General features: G+C 37.3%; 1 protein-coding gene across 4 annotated transcripts in view; it reads left to right on the forward strand.

The window, feature by feature from the left end:
* LOC141451837 (Ig-like and fibronectin type-III domain-containing protein 1) overlaps positions 1-26288 on the forward strand; it is a 286881-nt gene that overhangs the window by 152132 nt on the left and 108461 nt on the right. For 2 of the 4 annotated variants that reach the window (XM_074123551.1, XM_074123553.1), the window contains one exon: positions 217-281. The gene's annotated coding sequence lies outside the window, so the exon portion shown is untranslated. The remainder of the gene's footprint in view (positions 1-216; positions 282-26288) is intronic. The other 2 variants (XM_074123550.1, XM_074123552.1) reach the window with 1 other exon arrangement.

Here is a 26288-nt window from a genome sequence, read left to right on the forward strand (position 1 = left end):
ATGACCAGAAATTTATTGACGTAAATATTCACTTACAGTGACGTCATTAACGTTACAAAGAGAGCACTGAAGGATATGATGCTCTTAAACATTTTGCCACCTAAATAATTTTATGCTTCTAGAGCAGTTATTGTTAAGATTAATTTTCTAATTGAAATTAATGTAAAATTACTTGCATTTTAAATTAAACATTTTAATTAAATTAAATTGTTGCAGGTAGTAGCTAGAAACAATTGATACCTTTCATTTACAACGTCATCAAGAGGGGAGCAGTGACGTAAGTATGTACTGTGTAATATTCAAAGTTTGTTTTATTCAAAACTACTGTAACTTGACACGAACAGAGTTGGGCCAGAACTTTATATAATTAAGAACATAATTTTTCCAAATAAAACTGTTTTTCTTTATTTTCACTTCCTGTACTGTAGATGACTTCTTCCGTTTAGAATCGGAAATTGGTTTTTAAAATAAAATAAAATGGTTTGTGAGTATGAACGAAATATTACAAGATCGATAAATGGAAGGTGTAACATTATATTTCGACCTTGGGGCTGGCTGTAGACTAGTGGTCGAAAACTTTCAACCGGAAGTAGTTCCGCTTTTGGGATTTTTGGGAAGTTTAAATTCATTCCTAAAATTTAGAGTTTAAAATTTATTCCTCTTCATGGATTTTTTTCCATATTTTCTTGTGATTTTCCCCTATTTCGTGCTTCTTAAAAGGAAAATTGTAGGTAAACAAAAAAAAATTGTGTTCCTTAAACTAAATAAAGTAAGTGCTGAACCCCGTTGAATCCTGCACAAAAACTATAGGATGTAAGAGGTAACACTATTTGGTCCCAGGGTGTCTTCCTATACCTATACAATACCTGTTTCCTTATTTCCTGTTTTACATAGAGAAAACAACCACGCCTCCATCAGGTGTCCTGTATCGCCATTATTGGAGAAAATATATATTTAGTCTCGTCTGTATGAAAATGTAAGCAATATAGGAGGGCTTTTGTTCTTTTTTCTTTACGTCAGACTTCCGTCTCTTTTTTTTTTTTTTTTTATTAATCAATACGCATTTAACGGAAATTCATTCGATGTGTATTTAAATCAATAGGTATTCCGCTTGGTTCTTCTATTCTTATAGTAGCGTTGTTTAAATATTGGCGGCCATGTGCAAACGAGAAATTTCAACTTCCGGCAATTCCGAAATAAGTGAACAAAACTGGTTTTTCTTCTTCTTCGTCGTCTTCTTCTTTATTTACTTCCGGCGATCATTTTACCAACAAAAAAGAAGTGTAGTAAAGAGAATCAAAAATCTGGCAAGTCGCAAAAAGTTGTCAACAAAAAAGCGCTACACTGACAACAATCATTCTTCCTCTTTTATTGCCCCGAAAGTTCTTTGAAGGCACCCTGTTTTTACTTCCTCTTCCTGTACAGAAAATTGTCATGATTTGAATTTTAAGCAAATCAGAACAGATTATTTCAATTAAATCTACGAACTTAGTGGACGGACATCATTGATCTAATGCACCTGATTGGCCAACCTGTTTGTTTAGGCTACATATAAAATACGTACATTTGACCAGTTATTTTGCGACAGTGTGTGTGTGAGTGTGTGAATACTTATCTGTGGACTAATCCAAACTGAAGCCCCAAGTGGATAGATAAACCGGTCCTCTGTTACAGTTAAGAAGGTCAATCACCTTGCACAGGCATTGAACTCTTCCTTTCCTCAAATTTTTTTGCTTCCTTTTGTATATTTAGACGAAAAAAATAGAGCAAAAAATTAAAAAAAAAAAATGGCAATTAATTAATAAAGTTTTTTAATTATTACTTTTCATAATTATCGGGAAATAGTGGCTCGGCATTACCGGAAGGAAGGGTTTAATACTTCCTTTTTTTTTAATTTATTTTTATTTTTAACGATCGTAAAGTTTTTCTATGCGGCCATATTGAATTGTTCATCTTTTTTTACCGCAAATTTATGTAATTATATTTTATTGAAACTTGGGATTTATACTAAAAAGATGGAGAGCTTCAATGACGTACGTGGTCTGACTGAAATAAATAAATAAAACGTGATGTCACAGCTCCCTTAACATCGCTACATAAGGACGTAAGGATTTTGTTTGTTTGTTGTGCAGTCTATAGATTTCCGTTGCAGATACGATAATTTATAGTTACAATACGAAAAAAAATAAAGACTTCCGCTATCACAATTCCAAGTATATTTCAGGAGTAAATTTTCAAGTACCCTCCACCCACCCTGGGGGTGGGGCCTTTAATTCTTCAATTGGTGGTTTATAAAGTGAGGAGAACTGTGAAAATGAGGAACCGGAAATAGCTGGCCCTAGTCTCTAGGCGCCGTAAAGTAAATCGACTGAGTGGCCGGATCGAATGACTTGACAGACGTGATTGAATTAGTCATTAAGTGAAATAATGATGTAAAGCACGTGATGTCAAAGTCACGACATTTTTTTGCGTCATTATTTATTACTGTATGCGTCATTACCTCTTTCTGAACTAAATTAAAATAATCAAATGAAGATCACGTATTGCTTGAAGGAGATAGAATCTAAGGAGATAGAAATTCGAAGATAAAAAGAAAGGAAAGTGAGGGAAATGATTTTTCACTTCAATCTTACTCCTGACGAGAGAAAGTATGGCAATCGTGACCAGATTTTTCAGTGTTGAACTTCGTGCTTTCTGTAACTTAAAAGCGCGAACTGAAAAGCACGCTCCGTGAAGCTGTGCATCCTTGCTGCCAAAGTCTCTGTTGCATTGTCTTAAGCTTTATCGTTTCTTCTTTTTTGGAATCTTCAGAAGGGAAAGCAACTTTTGCAAGTTTTTTTTTTGGTCCAATTGAATCAACCCAACTGTCATTAAACCTCCCCCACAATTGCAACTGAATGCTTGCTCTGAGGCCCTAAATCAGGGGATCCCCAAACTACGGTCCGCGGGCCACATACGGCCTCCTGAGGCTAACCCCTACACAAATCTATGGCTTTTAAGGTTTAGTTTAGGGAAAAGTATGTTGTGAGTGAGCGGAAATCATATGACGGCCATTGAGTGGAAAGATTCTGTAATCCGCGGAAATACTTGAAGAAGGTCGCTCTTTGTTGTTCGACATGTTGTGAATTGAATTAATAATCAACATGATGGTCTGTTGTTTCTTTTTATAATTATTTTTAACTTCTTTGGTTGGTCCACTTTGAAGGAATGTTTTACAGGTAAAATGGTCTCCAGCATTGGTCTGGACTACTTTCAAATACTGTGTGAAGAGATATAGCAAAAAGAGTAATGGTTTAGTTGAGGTGGAGAGAGAGATTGGGGCACGTTCAGCCTCTGGAGTCTGGGGGTGGCAAGATGCGTGATATAGCGCAGTCCGAGCTCTCCACAATAAGAGGAGAGTCTATCCTGCAGTGGCGAACAGATAAGTGGGCCATCCCCCTGAGGGTCTGCAATGTCCTAATAGCTCCTAGGGGACATCCCACGGCTATCCTTCCGCTCCAGAGTCCTGTGTCCCCCCCCCCAGGTATTACCGGGTCGTCCAAAACCGCCGCCCCTCATCATAGTTGGAGACTGGCCACACTCACTACACTGGCTTACCTTCTCCACCCCCAGTAATACCCTTATCACTTCCGTTAAGTGTCCCACTTCCGGTGCTTGCACTATTTGAGTTTCACACTCACTAACTCTTTATCCACCATCATACAACATTCTTCTGTTACTTAACCGTCCTTAATACAGACGTCATCATTGTCCACACACAGACACACACTTACATTCCGTTTACTCTCAACCAAAGACAACCCCAAATGGACGTAATAAAGGAAATGTGGTGATCACCAAAAATCCCCTCCAAAATATATCCGCACCAACTGGAAAATATCTTTTCCAATGAAAATGAAAAACCTAGGAGATAAACACTCACCACTTTATCAGAGGTGGAAAATTCTTCCAGTTTTTCTACCGACTTCAAATTTCAATGACTTCATTAACATTTCCACAGTAATAATAATAATAATAAGCCTTTATTTACATATTTTACAGAAAAATAACACAAATAAATATCCTCAGTTTAAATAAGACAAAAATTAACAAATAAATATAATAAAACTACACTGATTAAATCATTGTTCATTGAACCATTCTGCTGTAAATATTAGGCCATCCCATTAGGGAGTTTTGGTCCTTTGACGGTGACCAGCCGTACCTAAGAATAAGAGTTCCCTGATTTCTCCATCTGTTCGCACTTCTTGTTCCAGCTGACTCCCTCTTCTTTTTTCATCTCGTCTGGACCATCTTTTGCGCTGTCTACCTTTTTTCCTTTTTCCTTCTAAAGGTAACCATCTTTGTCCATCTGTTCTGGCCAAATGTCCAGCCCACTCCCACTCGTAACTTCTTGCAGCACCGAGCGGCGTCACTCACTTTTTTTCTTCGTTCTTTCCCTTATAATTTGGCTTCTGATCCTGTCTCTTCTCTTTATGCTTAGCATGCTCCCTTTCAACGTTTCTTTGCCAAATTTCTAATCTCTTCTCTACTGCTTTTGTAGTCGACCAAGTTTGGCACATTTCCAGAGTATTTTTTATTTAAACGGAAAACTTAAAAATTTATAGAAGAAAATTCCCGCCTCTTCCCTAAAACAAGTAATGAAAAAAAGAAAACCCTGTACAAGACTAATTAAGATGAAAGTTATGTTGATCTAATTCTTAAAAGGAGTTTAAAGAAAATCCAAGGAATAGAAGACATTTCCGAGAAAAATCTCACGATAGTTATCATGGGAAAATATAAAAGAATTCATAATAACTCTTAATTTTTGGATCAACAAAACTTTATTGTAACTTCCTTTGTCCGGCATCTAAGCGAAATAACATATCTAGTGAGATGGAGTGAGCGATCGTGCTGCTTCCGGTGGAGACTTGGAAGTCTATAATCTGCACGATTACAAAAAAATTTGAAGCATTAAAACAAGATTATATAAAATGGCTGATTTCTCAGAAATGGTTTTCAAAATTTGCAAATCAGCTGCAGAATCAATTCTCCCCTCTCTTCCGATGCCTCCCACAATCGGGTACTTCCGGCACAAATATCTCTAGCTCGTCAAGAGATTTTGGTGACGTTCTATACTTACTTCATGAATTTAAAATCTAGCAGAAAAAGCGTTAAAATGTTTCCGAGTGGAAAAAGTTAATGAAGTAAATATTTGTGAACTTAGGACACGCCGAACCATTCAGGAAAATCGTGAATAGTGCGCAAGAGCAGTTGGAAAAGTAGTTGATCCTTTTCCGAGCCAAGTGAAAAACATCTCTAGTTTGGCTGCAGTGAAAAAAACACGACACAAGTCCTGGGAGCCTGTTCAAAATGGAAGAAATCATAGCACAGATTCAAAACTTGCAGTTAACGCTTGCAGCATCTAGAGTTACTCAAATCCCTAACCATTGAATTTATTAAACAATGTGGGGGTTTAAGAATGGTTTTACTCTCTCATCAGCTTTTGTATCTGACATGAAATCAATTTGTACTAGGTGGGACACGGAGAGTGTTCCGGATAGAGTGATAATGGTTCTAGGTTGGCAACACTGGCGGTCTCCGGGTGGTTTGTAGTAATTTAGTATAATAGGAAGGGTGGGGAACACCTCACTCCCTCCACGCGCCCACCTTTTGCCTTGCAGCTAGTGGCGAACTTTACACGAAATGTACCTCTCAAGTCAGCGCAGTGCTGCACAATAAGCCGCCATGTTGAAGTCTCAAGTTTACGCTAAGTCCCCCAAATCAAGTTTGAAAAATATGAACACAAAATTGTTTTATTTTCTTTCATTTAGAGAGAGAGAGAGAGAGAGAGAGAGAAAAAAAAGGTGACAAAATTTCAAAATTCTCGTTTCACCGGAAGTTGGCGCAACGAAATTTCGAAATTGATGTTAAACTAGAAGTTAGTTGAGCTTGCCGAATGAAGTAAAGCGTATACTTGCACCGGAACCGACTGTTCTCGGGACAAAATTAGATCAGCTCCCTTTTTGTACCCATTTTATAAAGTTTAGGGCCCCATCCCAAAAACGTTGGGGCACCAATTATAAATAAGGCTTTTCCTGGATATTTCCGGGCAGCCTTTTCTCCAGTAATTTGAAGCCTGGAACCAGTTTATCCCGATTAATATGCGCTAATCCTTTTTACCGTAGATGAGATGAGATGAACATGGATTGCAGCTTCAGTAGGGGAGAGGGGGCACATTTGAACAGAATTTAAATTTTCTGTTACAGATTGCGCACAGAATCTTTATTATTGAACCTTTTTATTTTGTTTTCTACAACTTCCAAGCAGTGTTCCCTCTAATTTTTTGTGACCTGAGTGCGCACTTTTTTAGGTGTGTGCAGTTTTTTCTAAAATAAACAAATTTTGTGCGGCAATTTAAAAAAGTGCATATAATAAAAAAAAAGACAATACAAGAATAGTATTAATATTCAGCTAAATTTTGTACCTACTTATACAAATTAACTCCAACATACCACACATTACAACAGAACACAGTGAAAAAACTACCCTAAAATCAAGTCAAATCATTAGTTCGTGAAGACAGAATTTGGCTGATTACTGTGGCTTCCCTTTTCCATTCAAATGAAAAATCAGAAAATTTAAATACTTACCATGTAATAACGTTGTCTGCTTCTAATTTTTTAAATTAACACATTTGTCAAAACAAACAAACAAGAACGACAATTCACAATTACTTATTATTGAACAATTTTAGAATTAAGGATTACATTTTTTATGAATGGCATTTATTTTATAACTTCTCTCTCCAGCCTTTTGGTTTTAACCATTCTGCATAAACTTAACTTAAATTTACATTGTTTCCGTCATTCATATATGATTTTACTCTCATCAGCATATCCATATGGTTTTCCTGCAATCGGTTCCTTTGTTTCGTTTTAATCAAAAAATTTTTGTGCGCGCAAATATTTTTCATGTGCGCTATGTTTAAAATTTATGTGCGCGCGCACACGCGCACAGCTTAGAGGGAACACTGCTTCCAAGTCTTCTCAACAGATCTATATCAATAAGAAGTTGGTACTTTACATACATACGTATTTTTTCTGATTTAAAAATGTTGTGTCAAATGTTAATATCTGCCCCACTGGTGGGGGTAGCTTTGAACACAATATAAAATAGAAAGAATTGGATATTACTTTACTCTGAATCTACCTTCTATCAGTTATTTCTCTCGACTACTACATTACTTTCTCTTTTAAATCACTGAAATCTAGTCCAAAAAATCAAGAATGACTCAGTTCCGGGATGTTGTACCCTAAGTGTGATGGGTTTAGGAAGTTTGCACAAAATATTCGGGTTTGTTGCGCTTCTTAATGCAGTAGGTTCGGACCACTTTCCCCCTTCTCTGCGATTAAACCAAAAAAAAAGTCACAAACTTGCAGGTCGGTCGGGCGGCACATTTTAACTGGTGATGTTGAAATGTGCCCCCTCTCCTTCCATAAAAGAAAATATAGTATCCAACACTTTTTGAGCAAGCAAATAAACTTTTTGTAAATACTAGATTTAAAAATACGAATTCCAAAATGTTAATATGGGGACACTAACAATACTTACACCTTGTCCACCTACAATCTTCGCAATACACTTCCAAAGCTGCAACAAAAAATTTTACTTCCACCTTACAAAATATAACCATTCCTCAATTCTGGACTTTACCAAACAATTGGAAAACGGAAGGGAAACTCTGCCAATTATACAACAGGTCTACCACAAAAATATGGAGAAAATTACAAATCATAAATTTTTTAAATATTTGGCCGAAAATTAAAACTGTTCTTCAAAGGTGCCCCCAGTTCAAATTTGCCCCCTCACCCGTACCCAATACTCCTCGTGCTTCATGTGCCCTACTCTTGACGGTTTGTGTCGTCAGAAGTCAATCTTACATTTCTGAAGCGGAAAATTTGCGACGGAAATCTCTCGTCCAGTACTTTCAGTGAAGATTTTTCCATTTTTTGAGTTTTTTCTTTTTACGGAAAATGGCTCCAATAATTTCCTTTAAACATTGAATCTATATTACCCAAGCAAAAATCTTTTCTTTTTTTTTTTTTTGAACTTTCAGTGTAAGGCAGCCTTACATGGTTGGGGAAAGCTTTCCTCTATAATAAGATCATCTCGGTTTAATCTATGGATTTTCAAACTCCAAGATTGGAGCTAATATTGCAAGTTACAATCCTGAGAATTGCGGCAAAAGGAAGTCGAGTCAGGGGGCGCACCATTTTTTATTTTGTTCGCTTTGTTCCTTCTAAGTGCAGATCCTTGGAGAGGTTGCTGATCCGCTCCTGCTTTCCAGGTCATGTTATTTTAATAATTAAGGACCTCTAAAAGGGTTATTAAAAAAATTTTAAATTTGAGGGAAAAATTCTGACCACACTATTTATTTTCAATCTCTTTTGGTGGGTGGGCTCTCCAGCGTTGGTATTTATTTTTTAAAATAATATCTCTTTTTAAAGCAGTAGGTAATTACTTTTTTTTAAATAAATATTTACACTAAGAAGATAAAACTTTATTTTCCCCTTCTTGAGAATGTCTATTCCATTTTCTACTTGTGTGGAAATATTTCATTTTGCGATTTGTAACTGCTAGTTATTGAAACTTCTATTACTAGCCTTAATATTAAGACGACCATCCGAGTTCGATTCATTAGTTCGATTGTAACGTTACACTAAGAGGAAGTTGTCTTTGTGTGTGAGTGTGTTCCTAATAAAAGATTCCATTTTCTTTTCTTGTTTTTGCCAGTAAATGACGTGACCCCATGACGTAGTCCAATAAAAACGAAAATCAATAAAATCAACAATAAAACAAAAGAACGGGCTTTGCAAGTGAAAAAAGCAAAAAAAGGGAACAACTAAGGAGGGATATAGAAGTAAGAGGGCGGAGAAAGTAAGGAACAGGAAGTGTATTGTGCGCGAGGATGTACAGACAAACTTAGGCCGAGTTCATATCCTGTTATGGGACATACTTTAAATCTTAGTTTATATATAAGAAGAGGGGATCAAAGGAATAGATGTAATAAATCAATAGCAGCGTGTTGCTGCCCCCGGCTGGGGGCGTACCGCCCTCAGACACACGCACACACACTGGCCAGTTCTCATAAGAGCCAAACGGTGCCGTTAAGAATCTTTATTCTTCCAGCCATACAGCTACTGGACCCCCTGGTTAGCCGCCTCCAAACTTGGCGCGAGCAATGTGTATTAAGGTTTTTCCGGTTTATCTTACATCCGCCTCCAGTGTTACCATCTCTACCGAATTTTCTCTTCTTTTTTTTTCAACAGTTTTTCTCCTTTTTCGTTCGAATCTCATTTTAAGTTTTGATTCGCTTGGCTTGGCCAAACTGTTCGGGAAAACATATTTTCTTATTCTAAATGAATTTCCGCACTTATCGTTGGGTTTTTTTTCTCTTTCTTCTTATTCTCTATGCAAGAAGAAATAAAGCCGAACTTGGCAACTATTCGATGTCGAGTTATTGCTGAAGAGTACTTCGCAAGCCCCTCAAGGAAGCGCTACTAGGCTTTAGGAAGTGGTTGGGTGAGCACCAGATCCCGGAAACTCGCTGGAAGCTGAAACTTCACATTTCGTTTGCGGACCACCATCGAAATCTCTTTTTCCGGAAGGGATTCTCTTCATTCCGTTAAATAAAATCCAAGGCTTAGACTGGTAATCGAATCCAGCTTGGTTGGCCTCGCCTCTAAAGCTCGGCTGTCGTGGCTCCTCCATATGATTGGTGAGGAATTCCCCATTTCCAAAAATTTTTTCATGTTCAAATAGTAGTTATTTATTTAACAAGTGCGGAAAGTAGTACTTTTCCTCACACGAGGCAGGGTTTGCAAATTGTCGAGTGTGAGGAAAATACTTTACACTCGAGTTAAATATTATATTTTTTCTGCAACCATTAGGGTTATTAACTAAAAAAAAAAAAAACTAAACAGGAATCACTAGAATCCATTTTAAATTTCTATAAGGTAACACTATAACCTTTTTAACTGTTATAATTAAAAATATCTAATTATTTATTAAAGTATTATTTTTATTTCTATATTCCTTTCAATTTTTATTCTATTTTTTAATATTCGTTTTTTAATTATTTAGTTACGTTAAATAAGCTTATTAAAGTTTTACAGAAAATATTTAATAACATAACTTCTTATATCAAGGAAGCACAATAAAGTTTTTCCACTCACTAGTGAGGAAAGTGACACTAATGGGAATTTTTCCCCACTAGTGAGGTAAAGTTGGGCATTACACAGCTGTTTTTAATTGAGTAATGCGAACATTCCTACATGGTTGCAGAAAAATACATTTTTTTTTCAAAGAATTTTTTTTAAAATTTATTTTGTAATTTACAATCTGTATACAATCAGTAAATATGGAGAGAGAGATGAACTGGTGCGGGAAGAGCAGGAGGAGAGAAACTACCCAGCGGTAGCACTCTCTATAGGAGAGAGGAGAATGTGAGGAGGAGAGAGGAGAGATAGGAGAATAATGGCGTTTAGGCCTTCAGCCTACAAGGAAGTCGCGGGGCCACAGGCGATTCAGTCGGCGAGGATTATTGTTAGGGATGTCAGAGGAAGCGACAGAAAGTTCAAGAAATTTAAAAAAAAATATATTTCTCTGCTTAATTAAAATTTTGAAGGGGGGCCTCTATAGTAAGGCTTTATGTCTACAGCTAGATAAATCCAATATTCGGGGGAGGGGGGAGTTTCGAATTTTAAATATTGAATATTACTCGGCTACAGCCTACCCAGATAAAATAACCTCGCTACGCTACTACCCAGAAGTGAAAATTGTATGCAGACGAGACTGTCGACGTGTTTATTTATGTGCGTATATATTTTTCTCGTTTTGTTTGTCCTTATGTAGTTACATTTGTGGTAGTGATTGTAAATAGGATTTATGCGAAGCACAATGGAAACGGAGGTGTTGCTGGGGTTATGTTAGCCATTGTTATGGTTGAAAGAGAAAAGGGTTTTCTGTCGCCTTTGTTGGCAAGGAAGCAGAGTCAGCTAACGCAAGCAGATAAAGAAGGAAACTCACCGGCCGGAAGAAAGGAACGCCAAAGAGGCGGAAGTGAGAGAAAGAGTTGGCGGAACGAGCTCCTGGGTAACGAGAGGATCCAGCCAAGTTACTAAACAAGCGCTGCCCCCCGCTCGCCCCAAACAACCCAGGGCACAGTTCTGTTCACTTCAATACCTTCCTTCATCGCACTTCGCTATGTAAATATCCCCCGACATCCTTGAAAATGCCAGGTTCCTTTTTTCTTTTCTTCCCCTTACATCTCGAAATATTGCATGCGTGCAGGATTTTCAACTTGTAAGGATATTACTGTTTTGAGATGCCCTCAGGAAGAAGAAAAAAAAAGTAGTATTATAGATTAGTCTCAGGGTCCTGACTTTAAATCTGGGAAGATAGATTTGGATAACCCAAATAGGTTTTTGTTTGTTTGGGGTTTTGTAAGGTGCGCAACAACAAGGGTCCTTTGCACCTAAACTATACTGTAGAATAGGCACTTTATTACACAGCCTAACCTACACCTAGTCAATCTGATCGAAACAAACCTAACGGTTGGCCTAACTCCTATTTTCTTCTAACCTAACTAACTAATGTTGGGGTGGAGTACTCGATATTCCTCGCACCCCATAGAGATCTAACCTAAATTTTAAAAAAACCTATTTACACAAAATTTATATATACACTCGTATACTCATCTTATTAATTACATTCATCCCAATAAATACAATCATCCTAATAAATACAATCATCCTAATAAATACAATCTTCCTAATAAATACATTCATCCTAATAGTTATATTCCTATATATACATTGAGTGGAGTACTCTATATTCTTCTCACTCATTTACAATCCTAAATCTATTTACATTTACGCAGCCCATTCATACGCGTGCCAGGGTGCCAATTCCGACACAGACCCACCCGTCCTAGAAAGCAGTGGCTCCCGAACCCAAATAGGGATTGTCGTAGAGTCCCAATTTAGATTTGGTTTAGCCAAGTTGGAGGAAATCAATTAAGGAAAGTACCATTTTATTGAATCAATTTTCCAGTTTGGGGGGTCCTCGGAAAAGTTCCAAAAGCTTTGGTACATTAATTGGAAACTCAGATACTGTAAGTTTCAATTGAATGGCTTCCACTACTCATGCCATTCAGTGTAAACATGCTACCTCTTCAATTGTAGAACTCACAGGAGTAGGAAGTGTCCAACCAAAATTACGTCTTGAAAAAACAGAGTACCAGTCCACCGGAAGTGCTTTCTAGACAGGCGCCAGATTATTACATTTGAACTTGGAACAAGTAGTAGTAATCGCCTATTTTTTTTAGGCGGGGCTTAACCTCCAACTACCCAAATTAGGTGTCGTGGACGGAGGCGTCTAGCAAACATGCTTTACTTTAATTTCTCGTATTAACCATTAAATAAAATCCAAGGTTTAGACTAGAAATCGAATCTACTAACCAACAATACATCCTAGCTTTGCGGGTCTAGCCTATAACCGTTCAGCTAATGGGACGCCTTACAAGATTAAAGCCATTAAATAAAATCCAAGGTTTAGACTAGGAATCGAATCCACTAAACCAACAATACATCTTAGCTTTGCGGGTCTAGCCTATAACCGCTCAGCTAATGGGGCGTCTTACAATATTAAAACCATTAAATAAAATTCAAGGTTTAGACTAGAAATCGAATCCACTAAACCAACAATACATCTTAGCTTTGCGGGTCTAGCCTATAACCGCTCAGCTAATGGGGCGTCTTACAATATTAAAACCATTAAATAAAATTCAAGGTTTAGACTAGAAATCGAATCCACTAACCAACAATACACATTAGCATTGCGGGTCTATTCTCTTTACCGCTCGGCTACCGTGGCACCTAACTTGAAACAAATTAGGCCTATCTAGCGTGCGGAGCGGTGACTTTATCAGTATTCTTCTATTGTCATGAAAATGTATTTTTGAAGTTGAATGATCTTTTTTTTGGTACACGCGATACATTTAAAGTTTGCAGAAAATTAAATCACTGAAGTGAAAACGATTAAAGAAAGTATCGATTTTTTTGTATTTTAAAATTTCCTTTCCAGAAATAATTCCAGATCTTGTCTCCAAAGATAAGTGGAAGAAAGAAAAGTAACATATTACCTTAAAGAAGGAAACGTTCCCAGAGGTGGAAAAGGGGATAAATAGGGATGTATTGTAGTTGGTTTAGCTGAGCAACAGCCACGGTACTGTGTGACACATGTGCGTACATACGTCAGGAGTTTAAGGAACATATCTGAGCCAGGCACTCTTCTTCCCGGCGACTAAACAAATAAAGGAAAAGTCAAAAGAAGAAGAATAAGTAGGCGGAAGTGGAAACGCGACGTAAATGTTAGCAAACGATTTTAGATTCGGGAGGGTGGCCCGCCTTCGCCCCCAAGGTCGGAGTCGTTCTCAGCAAAAGTCGGCGTTACTTCTTATCAGCCTCCCCCGGCTACAACCACCGCCTCCACTTCCAGCGCCCTTCAGAGAACACCCTACCCTCTCGTGGCACTTTCTAAGCAGTTTTCGGCCCAGAGAAAATAAGAACGGCTTAACTCTCAGCTCTTTCAAACAAATCTATTTATGTATGGGACTTTTCAAAGACTTAAAGCTCAACTTTTGAGTATACGGGCGTTTTTCTTTTCCGCTTCCTTGTATCGGCAAGTTTACTTCAATTCTCTGGAGAATTATAATTTCCTGTGTTTTTTTAAATATTTCAATCTGACAGGAAGCGGGGCTCTTTGGGAAATATAGTATTATATATTTAAAAACTCCGAGTTTGGGAAAAAATAGTTGAGTTGGGAGCGCTGGAATTGCTGGAGGAGAAAGTCGTGTGAGTGTGCACAACAATTTATTTAGCTGGAGAAAAGTTGGTTTTTCTAGAAAAAAAAGTGATAAATTAACATACTTTTCCAGCGGGTTGTCGGAGAGTGAGCGGCCGGCCGTATAAGTTGATTAATAGAGGTGGGCAACTGGTGGAGCATGTTAGGAAAAGTCGACCTAAAAGGTGAAAACACTGGGGTGGGCGCCCTCAGCTTAATCAAAACATCCCTAAAAGTGGAGCAAGCTAAGGGCAGGACGAGTCCATTACTCAACTGGAGCTGAACGGCGCACTTCCTCTTCTACCAACATCCGGTAAATTTATTAAGTTTCGTGGGTAGTCCTGGCCTCACTCACAAATGGGAACATCCCAGAAGGAGCTCCGCTCTACCTCTTTCTCAAATGCCTATAAACAAGGAAATCCTTCAACTCTAGACTCCAGTCAATCATCGGATTACTGGATGGAGGAAGTATTCCAATTCTGTCAGGTTTGGTCAGATGACCGGAAATGCATGCTCACACTCAGTCATCTGCCTATTTTATGTCTTCCTCTCTTTTCCCCACCCACCCAATACCACCGTAGAGGGGTTTGTTGGTTGACTTTAAGCGTCTCTGCGGATATCCCAGCCATGAATATGTAATCAACCCACAATAAAGACTCTAATGGCCGCTACTTAGATGTGCTGCTATTTGGGTTTTGATGAAAAGTTTTCGATTTTGGGAAAGACCAGATTTTCTTTCAAAATTTCCTTAATAAAAAGGAAAATTAATTACTATTTTCCAGTAACTTTTAATTAAATAATTTTTCTCTCGGGGGAACGTGTATAGATAGATTTTCCTCTCGGATTAAATACAGTCGAACCTCTCGATAACGGACACTGGCGGGGGAAAGCAAAGTGGCCGCTGTTTGGAGGTGGCCGTTAGAAGGAGGTAGGCAAGTTTCATAATGAAAAAATATGGGTTTTTTTTTCCAAACATCTATTTAAAAATTGTTTATTATTAATAGATTTAAAAACGTACATAATTGCATAATTATTGCAGCTATATGATATGCATCAAGTTTTTCTTAATTATCCAAAAAACTACATATTATTGACTTAATAATTTTTATAATAATCATCATTTAATAATAATTTATGGTAAAATTATCATCATACTATCATCTATTATTAGAAAAATAGAACAAACCTTTCGGCAAGTTGACGATGGCTCGATTCGGTTTTTGCAAAATCTTCCAACACATTTATTTTCTCTTCTAGAGTTAACCACTTTCGTTTGAGAGACATAGCGAGAAAAAATAATATTGTTCGTCCCCAAAGTTATATTGAAAAATGCTTAAAATGGTACAAGATGAATGGAGCTTATATAGGGAACTTTAGGAAAAACCAGAAAAAAAAAGAAAAACTTGAGAGGGGATAATTATTTTGATCACCGCGTCAAACGAACTTTTAATAATAAGGTGGTCGTTGGTGGGAGGTGAAACATATAATCCCTTCCCCAAAATCAATGCCCGCGGTCGCTATGTAGAGTGAGAAATTAGACGGAGGTTCTTTTTTATAGAAAGTGTTATAGGGGTAAAACGGGGAAATCCAAAAACTGGTCCGTAAATGGAGGTGGTCGCTAGTGAGAGTGTCCCTTTATGGGAGGCTCGACTGTAGATTTTTAAAATTTTGGTGCGGAAAAGTTGAAACCATAAGAATTTGTTAACTAAGAAAAGTCATGATTGTGTTCACACTAAATTTTCTGTTTAGTTTTTCCCGATTTCCCGAGAGGAAAAAGCACACCAGCAATTTTATTTACCAACTTCTCTTTCTAAAGATTTCCGATTGTGAATTTTATAGTTCTAGAACGGAACTATCATCAATTTAGATTACGGAAGTTACAAACCTGTAAATGACGATTGACAGTCTTTAAAAGCACTCTGTGAAAGTACTCTTTTCCAAACTTTCAATACTCTGCTGTGGTACTATGGTACTCTGCACGGAAGCGCCACTTAGAGTACTTCCATGTGACACGGTTAATATCCCCTCATCCCAATAGTAACTCTTCGGCAATCTGTAAAGAGAAAAAAAGAAATGGAACAACTGTCAACAGTGATTTTCTTTTGTTCTTGATGAAGTAGAAAGTCTTTAAGTTGGTTTTGAGCGGATATAGTAAATAGTGGTGGACAGGATGTGCGGCCTACACGTCACGCAGAAAGTACTCCGATGATCTTCTTATTTCCGCAGTTCTAGTTACCAAATTTCCCTCGAAAATTAGAATTCCCTCCCCCAAATGTAAATATTCCCCAAACTATTTATACTCCTGAATTTGTACGGTTCCATTAATGGCGTTGGAAGAGAGAGGTTAGTTCTACCGGAAGGGCTGCTGTAAACAGCTGTTTAGTAACAATTCCATGTTTCAAGAATATTTAAATTACGTGAATTGCTGTGAGTGGAGTGAATGTTGTTGTGAGAGTTGAGATTTTACTAGTTGGCATTATTACCAATCTCAAGGGCGCCACGGTAGCTGAGCGGTTATATAGGCTAGACCCGCAATGCTAAGATGTATTGTTGGTTAGTGGGTTCGATTCCTAGTCTAAACCTTGGATTTTATTTAATGGTTTTAATCTTGTAAGGCGCTTCATTAGCCGAGCGGTTATAGGCTAGACCCGCAAAGCTAAGATGTATTGTTGGTTTAGTGGGTTCGATTTCTAGTCTAAACCTTGGATTTTATTTAATGGTTAAATAAAAGAAATTTACAGTAAAGTATGTTTGCTAGTCGCCTCCGTCCACGACACCTAATTTGGTAGTTGGACGTTAAGCCCCGCCGGAGAAAATAGGCGATTACTTTACTTTACTTTTTACTTATTACCAATCTCCAACGTGCTCACGGAGAAAAAGTTTCATCTTTTTGTTACTGGTGGAAGCTGTGACGTCACGCTTCCTCCAAAACTACTATCTCAACTATTATGAGGTGGTTTAAATAATGATAAGTAAAATTATCGTATTAGTTCTAAATTTCTAAGTTCCAAGACAATTTAATTTTGCAGTCTCCTGTGTTTTCTTTGATGAGACATCCTGTTCGAAAAGACATGTCTAAAGATCTTGCGCCAAACTTCTCTCCCCTTACGATAAGGGAGAAACTAGAATGGAGCCCTTCTTCAGAAACCTAAAACTTGGCTGTTGCATACTCTTGCAGCAGCAATAAGAGCCCATAATCATCGGATGTCATCGCAAATGAAGCCACACCCTTCTTCTGCCCTTAATTACTTACGCACCTTCCCAGGTGAGTCTGTAATTACATTCAGAGCATTCTCAGACCTAGCCCGCCCTTCTACTGTTACTTTTTCCCCTGAATGCTTCCCTTTAATTTCTTCCTCTCTCCTCATCTCTTTTCTGGATAGCACAGAATGTTTCTCGTGGGGAAATTGTTTTTCTTATTTTTAATTAGAGATGCTGTAACCTTCTGTAAAAAAGAGGGAACAAATGTTGGAGGGGAATTCCCAGAAAAATCTAGTTCATATCGTAATCAACATCAACTACGCAATGAAAATGCCTTTAATCAAATATTATGGGGAAAAAATCAAAGACTAATTATGATGAAATCTATGACAATCAGGTTGCCCCGGAAAATCCTTGTTTAAAAAATTAATAGGATTTAGAGGCACTCGTTATCCTCGAGTGAGCGTCAACATCGTATTCTGAGAAGTAGTGCTTCCGAATCAAGCTTTGCTCTGGATAAAGCGGAAAGATGAAGGAAAGATCATTTAAAAGAAAGTTTCCGGTTTAATGACAACTATTGAAAGTAGCCATCATTTGCATTCCTCTCTCTCTCTCTCTCTTTCTCCCTCTCTCTCTCTTCTGAACGCCCGCAAAAGAAAGCCGAGTCCTTTAAGAAGAAAGAAGTGGAAAACTAAAGAAAAAGGCCCAGTTTGTGTAGAAAGAAACACAGGGTGGAATTTCCCTTTTCCTTTATTTCCTGCCTCTTTAATGAAAAAGGGATGAAGAGAGAGAGAGAGGAGGAAAAAAGAAAACGTCATCTCAGACCGTGAAAAACCTCCCAGCAGACCCCAAAATCCGAAAGTGCCTGTTTCTGCACAGGACTTAATCCCCCCCAGAGACTTGTTTAAGTCAGGACTGGCTGTTTTAATTACACTCTGCCCGTCTGTAACTTGATAGTCCCTTCTTAACCCTTTGCAAATATTTACGTTCTCCCTCCTCTCCAAGTAAATGATTCTTCAACTCGGTCCTCATTATTTATTATGTTCATCGATTCCTCAGTCATCAAATCAGAGGTTGTCAATTAAAAGAAGTTTGTATGGAACTTAGAACAAGATGGTTGCGGTTACGTCAAAAGTGCCTTTTCACAAACATTAATGGACTGCGTACTTAAATAAAAAATCCATTAGGTACACAGTTTTCAGTCTGTGTCCATGTAATATGAGTAAAACTTTACAGAAAAACGGAAACGGAAGTTAACCATCCATTGAGTAAGAAGGTATTTCCAGTTTAGGAGTTTTCTTTAAACTGATTCCAGCAGCACTCGTAACCCTCCATAACAGCAAACATGGGGTCCGTATATTACAGAAAAATAGCCTTTAAAGTAATTTTGAACAGGGGATCTTCCTCCGCTGACGAATCCACCTCAATTACCATCAAGTATAACTTCTATCTGAATCAGGAAACTTCACTTCTTCAGTGAAGGATTGAAGTTAAGCTCAAGTCCCGTTTTGGTGAATTATAAATTCAAATACTGTTCTATTGGGTAACAAAGAGAAATGGAAAATCCGGGGTAAATATGAGCCCTCCAGAAGCTTTCCGTTACAGCTTTTCCGGGGTATCGTCTAGTCATTGCCTAGAAAATAGTGTTAGGGTATCATTTTAACTTGCAACATAACTTAGAATGGTTCTGGGTTCTTATCAAACTTACCTCAGTAGAATTATTTGATTAACATAGTAATATGTCTGCTCAAGCTCTCTATTAAGCGATCTTCATCACATTCAAAGAATGAACAATCCAATTACTACCAATTAGGTACTCGCAGATAGGGACGGAAGCTCATACTGTACTATAAACAATTTTTTTTATAAAAAATAAAAAATAGTCGTACGAGGGATTCGATCTCATGATCTACCACTCACAAAGCCGCGCTCTTGACCACTAGACCAACACCTTCACCTAAAAATGTACAATATTTATAAGTATTTGCTACACGCCATGTCCCTAAGGGATCTTACAAATTCATTATTTCCTCTGTATTATTTGATTCACCTTAAGAATTCTGTTTTAGTTTATTTTTATAAATTAATTTTCTTTCTAATATCCAGAATTTTTCTTTTGTTTCCAACAAAAGGCTTTATGTTTCTTTATTCAATTTTATAATTATGTAATTGAAGTCTAGTATTTTGTTTTTGTTCGTAATTAAAGTTGATCTTTATTTTACATTCTTATTTTGTTTTCTTAGTTATCATTTTGTATAAGATTTTGGTCTGATCTAACTCTTATTTTTAGAAACTAATTTTTAAGCAAATAAATTATTATTATATAAGTAAAAATGCTAAAAGTTGAAGAAAATTTAATTACGTAAGTCGCGGTTAAAGTGTGATGTCATCACAACAGAATTTATTTTTTTTGTAGCCTTAGAAGATCGAATCAGATAATCGATTTTTCAATAAAAGTTGATTCCTTTTTATTTTATTCACTCAAGTCTTTTTTGAATTTTTTCACTTTCAATTAATTCTGCACGGCTTTTTAATAAAATAGGATGGAGTGCAAATGGTGAGAGGGGAAATCTGAAGGTATGACAGAAGCTCGATACTCTGGAGTGTTCCAGGGAAATGGTGATACCATTAGGAAATCTCATCCGGTAAAGTTAGAGCTTAAGGTAAACATGGAAATAAACGGTAAATAATTTAAACAAAAAAATGAAATGAGATGAAAGGATTTTCACAAAAAATAAAAATAAATAAAGAGAAAATACAAGAAAAGTCTAAAGCGAAGTAGAAAAGCATCAAAGTAGAAAGTTTTCCATTTTATTTAAATTTTATTTAACAAAGTATTTTCCTTTTGTACTGCAAAAAGTAAATCGTTTGATTAAAAGAAAATATTTTCTCCTTTAGTATATATAATTTTCTGATCTCATTTTAGTACTTTTTTTATGAAACGGTTTTCCCCTAATTAGTAGCTTTAATTGGAAGATATTTAATTGGCAATGACTGTAAAGGTCTGGCCCCTCCCTTCTAGGAAATTTGTTTTAATTGGATTTAATCGGCAAACAAAACACAACAAACGGAATGTGTGGTATTTCCAAACAGTGATTGGTTACAACCTCAGATTGGTGAATTTAAATACTGGGGGGGGGGGTATTTTTTGTATTGATTGAGGGTCGTCACTTAATGGATGATAGCAATCAAAGTCAGATCTCAGCTTTCTGGTGGGGCTATTTAGGGTTACGGTGGATGCCCAAATCTGGAGGTAGGAAGGAAGGGAGAACATTTTGTAAAACTACTTCTTCGTACCCCCACGCGACTTAAGACGGATATTTCCGGGTGGCTCATATTCGGAAATCAGCACGATTACTGAGTAGAGGAGAGGAAGTCAAAAAAAATGTTGGCCCTGGAAATGCTGTCTAATCTAGTGATCATCAAGTGCCCAACTCTGAGATCAGAGCGTCGGTTAATGTAAGCCATAACATCCGGAAACAGATGGATGAGAAGAGGGTTTAATATAGTTCGAAGACTTGACGGCGGAAGATGCCAAAGGGCTGAAAAAGATTTAAGTATATTGACTGGGAATTCCTGGCGGGAAAAGCAAGGGAAAATTCCTCAGCTGAAGAAAAAAAACGTGAATATATTTTGTCTGAAATTCTGAAAGAAAATTGAAGAAAAGTGTAAGAGAAAACCGAGTAAAACTGTTTTTCCAGAATTTTCTTTGAAAAAAAAATGTGTTTTCCATAAACAGCGCACGCGTGAAAATTCAGCTGGCTGAAAAGACACATACATATTAAAGGGGAATTGCCTTAAAATTACCTCAATGTCTTGGTACTTTCAACCACATGTAGGAGAGATTTCTAATGTCTATACTCGCGAGGTACCCCCCACTGCCTAATGTAATCACTGAGGTAATTCCCCCACCTCCACCCACACACAGCAAACCGTAACACAGTGTCTATTTCTAGATAATTTGCCACGATACATATATTTACATGTTACAGATTGCATTTACACGCCAATCTGTTAGTTATCACTATGTTATCAGCTTATGTAAACAGAAATCCAGACTCTTGTTAGTTATTAATTAACTCATCTTCCCTTAACACATACAGGGGTTTGTAAATTCGTTACACTTATACATGTACTCATGTCTGTAAAATACGAGATCTAATAATATCGCTTATTATCCTGAGGAGGCAATCTTCAGTTTATAGCAAAATACGTATGTGCATACAGATCCTAATAAAAAAATAAAATAAAAAAACAAGTCCTGAAGGTGATCGTAAATACAATTCGAAACTTTAGCGTAAATATATTTTTGATCCATAAACTGCCTGATAAGATTCCCTAAAAAACAAGTAACCTATCAGGCAGTGTTCGATTTTTAAAAAGAGGTTCGGCCCCCCGCTTATAAATCGACAATTGTCTCTGGTCGGTCTACAGTTGGCAGAACTGGAAAAGAGGAAGGAGAGGGGGCTCTAGCTGGTGCCTGGGAGTTTTGAGCCAGTTGCCCGGGGGCTTCTCGGCAGAGCAGTGGTCAGTGTCCGAATTCGTCTGTGTGTCCGCCATTATCAAGTTTTAAGTGTCGGTCTAGCTTGAACTGTTTTGTACAGGGACTGGACAATCCTTTAGCCGCCCGGTTGAACGATGTACTTTGTTCTCTTTGTGTTAAGTCAATTTGTGTGTATTACAATAAGTTTAATTAAGTCAGGAAACCTGTAAATCTAATTAAGTCAGAACACTTGTAAGTTTAACTAAGTCATTTCTTATGTTTTTTGGGTCATGATCCATTTTGTATGTGAGTTCAAAATTGTAAAATAAAATTTTACTGTATTTTTTGTCTAAATCGCTGAAAGTAATCTGAGTGGCATCCTCCACTCTTGATCCTTCCTTGTCCTTTTGTCATTATTCAGTTTCCTTACAAATTTTTCTTCAGCTCTACCAAGTCATTTCCGGAAAATAACTGTTCAATTTGTAACTGCCCTTTTCAGTTATTTCAGTAATTTTCAGGCAGTTTAAAAAATTAAATATTTTTTGCGTCAACCTTTCGAAACTAGATTTCTAGGTTCATAAACAGGGCTTGGGTTTTTCTTGTGTAGTCAAGAAATGCTATGGATATTAATTAATATAACTTACAGAAACCAATGATCTGGTGATAAAATGGTACAATATTATTTGGAGCTAGAAATCTGGTTGTTGAAGTTCAAGGTTTTTATTGGTTATGAAGTGAGATATATATTTTTTTTTTCAACTTGGAATTATACTTTAGTTTATTATTAGATCATTAAATAAAACTAACTGAGAAAGTCACAATTTAGAATAGTTCTGAGAATTAAGGTTTACAATTTTTAACATCAGATTAAGAGCAGATTTAACTACATATAGCATAATGAATCCTTAACCGTTCAGTCTCCAATCGTACAAGATAACCTGTTCCTTTAATAGCAAAATATAACCATTTCCTGTTTCCCAAAATAGCCCTTAATAGAATTTTCCAGATAATTTTGGGTTGGACCTGTTTTCCAATAAATCTTTGTATGTAAACGATACTTGGAAATTTGATCTCGCTGCCCTATGATCATGGGTCAAGAAAACCACTATAATGGTACCAACAGTACCTCAAAACGAAGAAAAATTATAATTCTGTTTTGGATACACCGGATGTGCTTTTTTTGGCCTGACGGTGCTCAGATTTGCGACTGCTAAACCAGAATATTCAAGTACGTATGTCTATAAGTTCAGGAGAGAATCTACACTGTACATAATTTCAACTCTCCATCCCTGAAAACGCTCTAGTTCGCGCATTAACAGGCAAGCATTATTTTATGAGCGTAAAACCTGGGGCGCCCCCTCCCCCACACACCCACCCAAGCCAAGACAAAGCCTGTGAAATTTATTTTCAAAGGAAGAATGAGTAGAACAAAGATAATAAAGTGGAGAAGGTCCGCTACTGAAAATAATAGAACCATAAAGAAGGAAGTCATCTTCAAATTTATTGCAATTGTTAAAAAATGGAATTTATACTCCAATCTTCCAGGTCTTATTTTATTTTACTACGCTCCTGTTTTGTGTCTCCTCAACTCGCGAAAAAGAAGAAGAAGAAGAAGAAAAAATAGATTTGGCCTTAACATAGTCTAGTGGCAACACTGTGCAAAGGGGGGCCGCGGCCATAAAGTAGTGGCAAGATTGAGGAGTGTGTTTATGTTATGGCAACACTGGGCCTTCTTAGTAGAAGGGAGTTTCAACGCAAAGATAATGGAAGCGAAGATTGGCTGGCTGATCAGTATATATTGGCTGTTGTGGGCCTCACTGTGTAGTTCCCGCATTAACTTGGGGGAGGGGGGCCGTGCGCTTTCCTTTTTGCTATCTCATTAGCCGTGTCCTGCCCGCATTATTTTATCTTTTCCCACATTATACATTTCCCGCTTTGTTTTTTTTTTCCACCTATCAAGCTTTCCTTATTTATGAAAGCTTTTCCTCGTTAACTTGTGAAAATATAATAATTCTCCTTAATTAGTTGTGTTTTTTATTATTTACTGGATGATTGGACATTGCTAACAATTTACGGGGAATTTCACCAGTTCTAACCTTGCTGAGGATTATTTTACTAATAAATTTACTCAAATGTTGGTAGAATAGACTGGAATAAATCTTTATTACACTAAATATGTAGAACAAAAATATAAATATTCGAAGTATCAATGTACAAAACATTGTAAGCTTCCTAACAAGTGAGGATAACAAGAATGACCACAAGACTCCTGGACAAACGCTCCAAATTGTCTCTTACCAACAAAAAGAAAATCTACACAGCTCTACTAGCCCCCAATCTGGACATACGGACTCGGAACTGTACAGTTCTGCAAAGCGTTCCAATCTCAACCGCATCCAGAATCCCTTCAGCCGAAAATCCTACGCACAATCCCTTAACGCTCCTTTCTACGTAAGCAATCACACCATCCACACTGACTCCAAAAATCCCTTTTATCCTTGACCTAGCCAAATCTCCCGTTACACCAAATTTCATTCCCAAACTTTCCCAACACTTCAAATCCTCTCATACCACAATCTATCCCAAACTGTTCTTCCCTCGAATCCTCGCCGAAGACTGAAACGTCGATGGCCTCGCGATCACCTGATCGCATGGTAGAAAAGGGCATCCTTCGAATTCACTTCAACGGCATCTTGTGTTAGTCGACTCATGATGGTTATCGCTGGTTGGCCCTCATTCAAATCTTTCAAGCCATTTTTATTGATGTATTTAATCTGATTCACTTGTAGCCAATTGGCAGTTGGATATTTGAGTGTACGAGGATAATGGACGCAGTCTCGCCTCAAATGTTGGTTTGATGCAGCATCCTGTGTATATATTCTTCTGTATATTAAGGTTTTGGTCCTAGTTGGACCTTTTGGACGGAAAATTCTTGAAGATAATCTAAAGGGAGATAAATATTGTTTGCAGTATACACAATGGCGGTTGGAAAACTTGATAAAGTTTCCCTCCTAATAAAGGGAGAGAATGTTTAAACAAAAAATAATGACGAATAAAGTCTAAGAAAAAAAAAAGTTAGTTGGAAGATCTCCCTTTGCCTTCCCTAACTTTGTCCAGGTTTCCCTTACTCAAAGGGCTCCGGCGGTGCACAAATACTTTGTTTTTTTCTTTTAATTACACGTCAGCGAGAGGTCCGCCCAGTAGTAAATGAAAAACAGAAACTTAAATAAAGCACAAAAACAATGAGAAATTGTAAGCAACAGCGCTGAAACTGTAAGACCATGAAGTATTCATTAGTAGCTTTGCGTTAGAAAAGGAGGCGTCGTGACGTGTCCTGGAAGAATAAGGGGAAGGCGACAGATTCCTGGGTGACGAAAAGGAGGGAATGGAGGCTTTGAAGGATTCTCTTCTTGTTTATTCTTGTTATTTGTCAGCTTTACTTGTTCATATTTCTGGGGAAACCTATATTCCTTTTGGGTCGGCCGAAAGACGTTTCCTCCTCCTGTTCTTAGCGAGGTGTATTGTGGTGCCTCTAAAGATGTTCTCTCATTGTACCGCCTATCTGTTTAATTAATTCCTGCTACTGGTTGAAAGATGGTGGAATATTCTAATAAAACACTGTAGGGCATATTTCACGTAATATACGTTTATTATTATTATATACTCGTCTTATGTATTACGTGTGAAGTTAGAACTCTACTTAATTTCTCTCACGACAGTAAGAGAGGGCGTTGCGACCGTGCGGATGTTGATTTCAAGTTCTCAATGGAAAGATCCTCTCTGAGAGAATTATTTCGCAAATTGTCTGATTAGTCCGTTTGTCTATGAGTATGTAAGTGGTCACCCATAACTTGCCAATTGAAATTATAATAAATAAATAATTTGTTGAAGTATTTGTTTACTTTATATAAGCAAAAACTCCATTAATTTTGGCTCCATGTAAAAGAGCCGCTAAATTTAGTGCAGCATTCCTTGAGAGGGGTGGATTAATTAAGAAGAGCGAGAGGAGGGGGGTGGTGTTGGCGAACTCGGCACCGGAACTAGTTCAGGAGTAGTTGAGCGCTGACGTGTCTCACACTCACAAATCTTCCGCATCATCATCTACATTGTAATAATCTCCCGCTGAATACGTACGCGCCAAAGTAGATGCCACTAAATCTACACGCATTTAAGCAACCATGTGTAGTTCATTGCTCAGATAATGGTAGTTCTTCATTTAAGTGAATCTCCCCCCACCCCCTCATACAGCTTGCAAATCATGTAGATTAATTAAAATTTGTTTAGCCCTTAGATTGTTTATGTTTGCAATTAACTACAATTCACGTAATTAACTTATTAAGTTACTATGACGTCATAATTTGTACCAAGACATACACGACTTTCTTTTACTACTTTTTTTTTAAAGTCCCAAATCTCAAATTTCCTTTAAAGTCCGAGTGATACTTAATTCTGATCTCTTAAGAAGGCATCAACCTAAACTGACACTCCTTAATCTTTTCCAATGGACAGACAGAGTTAGTCCAAAACCTCATTGACGTGTTCTTTGAGGGCACGAACACCAGATGATTTAGATCGTATATTACATTTAAATGCCACATTAAAGGAAAACCCCGTCTCTAAAAAGAGGCTTTTTTGGGCAGTTTTACTGTAGGAACAAAAGTATCCCATCCTAAGATTCTAATAGGGCGGCCCTTAAGGCCTACGCCACTGCGAGCCC

This window comes from Rhodnius prolixus, unplaced genomic scaffold (genome assembly GCF_049639745.1).
Source record: "Rhodnius prolixus isolate KJV_2025 unplaced genomic scaffold, Rpr scaffold_14, whole genome shotgun sequence".
In the NCBI taxonomy this organism is placed as follows: Eukaryota; Metazoa; Arthropoda; class Insecta; order Hemiptera; family Reduviidae; genus Rhodnius; species Rhodnius prolixus.